Below are 7,727 nucleotides of genomic sequence, written 5' to 3' on the forward strand. Positions count from 1 at the left end.
CAATCCCTCTGACTTTCCACCACAAATTTAGACAAATACTGAGTAATCGTTTGATGCTGCCTTTCCACCTGTCCATCAGACTGCGGATGGAGAGCAGTCCTCGTTTTCTTAGTGCCTAAAATCCACGCCAGCTCTAAAAGGAGACAAGATTCAAAATTCTTCCCCTGATCTGTATGTAATTCCAACGGAACTCTGTATCTCGAAATTATCTGATTTACAAATACTTCCGCTACAGTCGCTGCCCGAAAATTCTTCAGAGAAAACGCCTCCACTCACTTGGTAAAACAATCCACTATCACTAAAAGATACTTGTTTCCCGCAGACGACGTCGGAAAAGGTCCAAGAATATCCATTTACAACCTCTCGACAGGAGCCCCTGAGTTGTAAATTTGCAATGGTGACCTTCCCTTGTCCGAAGGACCCTTTTTGGCCACACACACTTTACAAGACTTACACCAGTTCTCTACATCCCTCTTGCAAGTTGCCCAATAGAATCGTTTTCGTATCTTCTCCAACGTCTTGTTAATACCAAAATGTCCCCCCATAGGAGCATCATGCGCCTCCTCTAAGATCTGTTTGCACAGCTTCCGAGGAACGATCACCTGAAGGAAACTAGTTTTCAAATTTGGCGCCTCCCACCTTTTATGAAGAAGTCCACCCCTAAAATACAATCCTCAGACATATCTGCTACATAGAAAGGCATGCTAAGAGAAATCCCTTCTAACACTATTCGAGCCTCACATTTGGAATTAATCGGAACATTCTCCCCCGTCGGGTACCTTAACCTTTGTCTTCCCGACAACCTCTGACACCGAGACCCCTCACTTAATTTTGTTTTTACAATAGAACACACGTCGAAGCCCGTATCAAGTTTAAAACGGTAAATTCTGCCATTTAACTCCCCGCTCAAAACAAACAAATCCTTCCTCCCCCCGAACTTTTGAACAAAACGTTTCATTTCCGGGGCGTTTCTCCTCCTAGCCGAGCTCACTCCGGCGAGGTCGACTAATCCTTATTTTCCCGGAAAGAATTTGCCGGACACTCATACCGGAAGTGCCCCTTTTTTCCGCACTTCCAGTTCCTTCTCTTTGTTATCCCTTTTTGTAACAACTTTCCCTTTTTCCTCACGCTTGTCCTCCGTCTCCCCCCTTTTCCAGCTATAAGGAGAAGAACGCTTAAAGCCCTTCCCGTTGCGTCCCTTATCATCACTCCCTTCGGAGCTGCCTTCTTGTATGATTTTCACCGTCCTTGCCCGCTCAACCGCGACCTTCAGCGACGACACATTTTCCAATTATAGAGTCCGCTTTACGAACCTATCGGAGAGCGCGACGACGAACTGCGCGCACGCGATCTTTTCCCGGACCTCGTACGTACACTCCGGATAGGCCAGACGGGCCAGTCGCTCTAAATCTGCCCCAAGTGCAGCAAAATCTTCCCCTTTTTTCTACTTCCGGTTTGTGAATTGCGTATAATAATTCTGAAATATTCCCCGCTTGCCGTAACGCAACTCCAATTTCGAACAAATTTCTCAAAAACTAAAGCTTTCTTCTAACCCTTCCAGGACCGAACGCGCTTCCTCCTCAAACTAATGGCGAGAACCGTGGCTTTTGCCGCGTCATCCCACGCGTTCGCGCGAGCAACTAACTCAAACTGGACGAGGAATTCGCGCCACGGAACGCTCCCATCGAACACGTCGGACTTAATGTTAATTCTCGATAACCCGCCCGCCCGACCGGAAAATAAATTAGAAGCTGACTCGCCTGACGCATTTTGCCGGAACTGCGCCTCCAGACGTAGCATCTTCTCTTCTTTCTGACGCAAAAAGTAGTTAAACGAACACGGCACGCTTAATCAAATACTACGTTTCACGACAAGAACGGAACAACGACAAGAATAATTACATGAAGGACTGCTGCGACCGTAGAAAAGAGAGAGAGCGATCTTTACACTATGTTACCAACACGACAAAATACGCATCGCAGACCTGACATGTCGCGATAACGCTCGTCACGATTACCTCCGTGTCGAATCCGCGGCACTAAACGACGGAATTCGAATCACCGGAGCGGTACATCGGTACATCAAAAGCAACACGCGACACGCATTTACGGGAATGAGGAACTTAGCGGCACTTATCGGCGTCGACAGCTAGCCTCTTACTTGGCAACCATATCGTCTCCTCCACCGGATATCACGATCTCGGATCCTCCTCGAGTGACTGGTGCCCTTGCCTCCAAACGGCACATTACCGCGGCAGAAAGACTTTTCAGGAGGTTACCCCGGTGGCTCACGCCTCAACAACGATACGCGCAACAGTGATCGCTAAACGCTACCGCATAGATTTCCTTTCGTACGGCAGATCGCGCAGTATGCTAAGTAGCCAATCAGGTGGCGCGGCGCGTGGCGCGGTGATCGATGGCCACACGCGTGGATCTGCGTTATCCTGCCAAGAGCGGCTATGTAGCCGCGCCGGGCCTTCGCCACTCGACTCCGGTAAAGAATTTTCTCTAGCTTTGCAAGGCTGATCCTCCACCTCGAGTTGGCAGGCCGTACGCTCTAGCCGGATTCCAACTTTCTTTACTTAGTCCGGGTTGCACTTCATTTTCTCGCCCTGGATGCGATAACCGATCTCTTCTCGCCCCTCTGCTCTCCACATCGTACGCTCCTGCTTAGCTGTCTTCTCATCTTCTTCGTTTTTGGTTAACGCCGATGCATAATGAGTCTCTCTCTAGTCGCTAAAACAAGACGGCACAGACACACAAAAACGATACGTCGCCCAGCGGCTCACGCAACGCAATTCACATTAAAATAAAATGGCCATTCCACGATAATACGCGCGAAATATTCGCTTGCGCCCGTCGGCGCACGGTACCCAAAGTCGGTGCAGAACGCATCAACAACGCAAAACCGGTGCACCACGCAACAAAGATAGGTCGCTCTCTCCAAATCGTGAGAAACGCGAGCCTACCGTCCTCCTCTCTGGCCGTGCTAATTACACTGTGACGAGCGCCGAAAAGGCGTCACGTCACAACATATATATATTTTCAAGCACATTCTCTACACAACATCCTGCAAACGGCTCCTACAACTGAATTTATTTCATTAATTTTTTTTAATTTTGTAATTAAATATTTTTAATTAAAAACAATTTTAATCAGTTCACCTCCGAACGGAAGTCCTTTTTTCAACTGGGTAAGCTCTCAATAGCTTAGACGACTGAAGGCGTACAGAACTAGAAATTGTTCCCCGAGTCGGGGAACATTTGGGATTTCAGGCTTCGAGGTTCATAACCCAGATAGCCAAATGTGAAAACTCAATATAAAGCAAATCATTGTATAGATTAAGTTGCTCGCTAATTGCTGTTGTGTTGTTTTTTATTTAATGCAACGAAAATGTTTTTGTCAATTCAGTATCAATATGCTGAGTTTTATTATCAATCAATTGTTGTAGCCAATGTTTATGACAAGTGAGTCAGCAATATGTGAGCAATAATTTTTATTCATAAGTTGAGAAAAATAATATAAGTTTATTGCCGATGAGTTGTTGGGAACTTGCTGTTATTATATTTTGAAAACTGTTGCTGGCAAGAACATACTGAAAAGAGGATACACTTTTTACCTTTTGTTACATTGCTGAAAACATATGAGCAATATTTGTGGCAAGTTGCCAACAACTTGCACTTAGTTGGCTATCTGGGTAGCCTGCTTGGGATATAGAGTTATGGATTATAGGGTTATGGGGCTTTAGCTGGCTTAGGATATAGTTATGGGGTTATTACCTGTTCAGATTTTATGTTTTAGGTCTTCAACCCGTCTAGAGTTAAAGTTACATGTTATTTAATATGTTTTTTGAGATTAGAAAAAAACTGAGACCTGATGGAGCAAAACGGACATCAGATTTGGATTCAGCAACTCCAAGATCACATAGATAACCTAGTGAGACCTCCTGTACAGATAATTTTTTGTGTGTGTCTGTGTAATCGGCAAAAACTGTTTGCTCAGTTCTATCTGATACAAAAGTGTTAATAAGAGAGACACGGAAGCACGTTGACGTTGCATTTTATTATATATCAATAATATTTTTCCAACCCAAGACTGTAACTTGAAAAAGCATTTCACGTTGTTATCATACGCACCAAGCACGCATTAATTATAACTTGGTGGAACGGAGACGGAACATAGTATAGGCTAAAGCACAGACTTTTGCATAATGCATAACGCATAAGACATAAGAGAATCAATCAAAGCTTTCTAGAACAAGAAGTAGGGATGAAAACAAAAAGCTGGATTGGTCGATTTTCTTATGTCTTATGCGTCATACGTTATGCAAAAATTTGTTCTTCGGCCTTATGTCTGCATTTTTCCGTAGCCGAGCGCATGCAGACGACAGTTCTTGCTTGTGTGCATATCTAACCTCCATCACCTCGGTGCTCTTGATGCTATTTCTACATAATAACAGCTAGCTAGTCGGCTTGATTTTTCGCTGCGTTTCGATATTCACTGCCAGTACTAAAAATCTATACTTCACATCACACTATATAAATTTCCAGTATTGACAATGAATATTGCAACACAGCTTTTCAACACTGCACTTCACTGCTTGTCACTGCACAGCAGCGTGACTAGCGTCTTGTGTAAAATTCTCAATCAATCGGCTCTACTTGCGTAATAAATGAAGCATGGAGTACCTTGCGCAGCACGTGCACACGTTGTTTGCGCATACACTTGGCGCGATTTAATTTTTGATGATATTCTACACAAAAGTGTTGTCATCTGGTAGCGACATGAGGCGAAGTATGCTCACTCATTACGCACTCTAGTTACTGACAAAATCTTATGAACCTAGTTTTTTGGGATTTTGAACTTTGTACTAAGATATCTCTGTTAAAAAGGCACAGAGAAAAGAACCCGCGAAATTTTTTTCGTGATTTGATCTCAATTTTCGATTAGGCCGAACTCGATTGGTTTAGCCGTTGTTGAGATCTGAAAATCTCGAATTCTCATTTTGCGTAAATGAGGCATGGGATACCTCGCGCAGCGCGCGCGCATTTACGCGCGTATACTTGGCACGAGGCACTATCGTGCCTTTTGATATACAGGGTATTTAAATCGAAACAACCGAATATTTGAAAACAAAGTATTTTATCAAAAAATGTTTTAGACAAAAGTTGGGTAATTATGCAGATTAGGGCCACCTCCGATTTGAATCATTTTTACATATGTTGTCAAGGTCATTGTCCCGAGTAATAATGTAAAGGTTTTAGGCGGGGGTCGTTGTTTGGTAAAAAGTTATAAGAAGAAGAAGTTTTATGAATGAATTTTTATTTTTTGATCCCACATATATTTTGTTTGTGTTTCAAGCGTGTCAAGGCAAGGGGGCTGTGCCCCCCGCAGGGGGAAGGACTTTGCCTCTCCTCCTGCTCCTCCTGTCAAGGAAAAATGAAGAATTTAAGGAGGGACGCAGTCTCCTTGTTTACGCGCTTCAAACGCGAACGAAATGTACGTGGGATCGAAAAATAAGAATTCAAATTAATTAATAGGCTGATACGAATAATAAAATACAGGATGGCAGCGTATAAACAAAAGTCTTTATTCAAAAAGACAAAAAAACAGACGTTTCAGTCCACAATTTTGGACCTTCCTCAGTGTAAAAATTGTTACATGATTCGTAGATATCCAGTTTTTTAAAGTAATTGCGCTGGTAATTCCAAAATAGATGGTGATGAAATGGAAAAATGAATTAATCTTGAAATCAGTAGAACGCTTCATTGCAGCCAGCGTAAAATAATCAATCAATCACTCGTGAAAAGTTCAAATTAATTAATAGGCCGATACGAGTAATAAAATACAGGATGGCAGCGTATAAACAAAAGTCTTTATTCAAAAAGACAATTTTTACACTGAGGAAGGTCCAAAATTGTGGACTGAAACGTCTGTTTTTTTGTCTTTTTGAATAAAGACTTTTGTTTATACGCTGCCATCCTGTATTTTATTACTCGTATCGGCCTATTAATTANTTTGAACTTTTCACGAGTGATTGATTGATTAATAAGAATTCATTTACGAAACTTTTTATGTGAACCTTTTAGGACACAACAGTACCAAAGCGTATAAACAAACGCTGACATGTACACACACACACTGACAAACACACGTACAAACGCAGAACACATATTGATACATAGGATGTCGAGAAATTGCATATTGTTCAGTAAACTTCTTTCCTTTGTAACTTTTTACCGAACAACGACCCCCGCCTAAAACCTTTACATTATTACTTGGAACAATGACCTTGACAACATATGTACAAATAATTCAAATCGGCGGTGACTCCCCTAATCTGCATAATTACCACAAGTTGTTCCATTCTAAGGGAGAAAGAAAATTGCATTAATGTTTGTCAAATTCGTGAACGACTTCAAGGTCATTTGAAGGTAGACTCCATTTTTTTAAATAGGAACTTACATTTTTCTCAACGAATCCTCAATTCCCGCAAAAAAATAAGTAACTTTTGTCTGAAACATTTTTTCTGTGATACATATTTTTCGAAATATGTGGCAAAGTTTCTTTAGATCATTATGATGTTCAATTGAGTATCAATAACGTTCCAAAATTTCTCTACCTCGTCATTCCTGCGAATGCTTGAATGTAAATAAACACAAAAATCTAAATAAAGCTTGTAAGGTACAGATAAGTCTATGACTTATCACAAATTTATAATGAGTGTAGTCAGAGTTAGTTTGCCTTTCGAATATAGAGAGATACACAACCGCGGAGAAAATCGAAATAATTTTGCTTTATGATGAGTGTGGTCAAAATTTAGATTTGACCGTTAATTTGTAGACAGCACGATTCCCTGAAGCAAATATGTTTCCTTCGTGTACTACAGTTCATCGCGTTGTCAATTAGTTTTCAAACGATGGAAGTGTTCACCCAAAAAAAGAAAACGTCAGAATATTTTAACAAATTCGAATAACAAAATAATAGTTAGTACTAATTATACTAAAATAATAGTAATTGTTTATATGTGTGTACACGCACATATATATATAAACATATTTTCCGCATAACATCCAGCGAACGGCTCTTCACGACTATTTATATATTCATTTATTCGTTTAAAAGACGTCAGAGCCCGAGATTAATTCTCAGTCAATCGTTAATTGTTATTTTCACGCTGTCGAAATAGGCGTTATTACAGTACAAAACATTTTCAATAGATATACAGAATATTGCGAGACAAACTCCAAGTGCCTCGATGGCCTAACAGGGAAGGCGATGGCCCGGAAAGCCGGAGATTCCAGGTTCGACTCCTGGCCGAGGAGTTTTTTTCGCAATATTTTAAAATTAAACCAAGAAATATATAAAGCCTTACGAGCCGTTTCCAGGATGTTGAGCGGAAATTGTACGTGTATATATACAGGGTGTCCCAGAATTGGTTTAACATTTCTCGTAGGCAGGTAGAAGGAATAAAACTGAGTCGAAAAGTCCTATACCATTTTGCTAGATTCGCAATAGTTACTGAGATTTTAATTAAAAATTAAATTAAAAATACCACGTGTAAATAACATAATTAAGTACAACATATCAAAATTTCAGAGGGCTCAGCTTCACCGAAGTCGAGATAAAAATTTCTAAAGTTACGAGTTTTAACATTGAATCTTATGGAGGGGTCGTTGTGAAAAGCACATTTCAAACTACAACGTCGAAACAAAATTTAGGAAATTT

Source organism: Pseudomyrmex gracilis, unplaced genomic scaffold (genome assembly GCF_002006095.1).
Source record: "Pseudomyrmex gracilis isolate BER0280 unplaced genomic scaffold, ASM200609v1 scaffold_411, whole genome shotgun sequence".
Lineage (NCBI taxonomy): Eukaryota > Metazoa > Arthropoda > Insecta > Hymenoptera > Formicidae > Pseudomyrmex > Pseudomyrmex gracilis.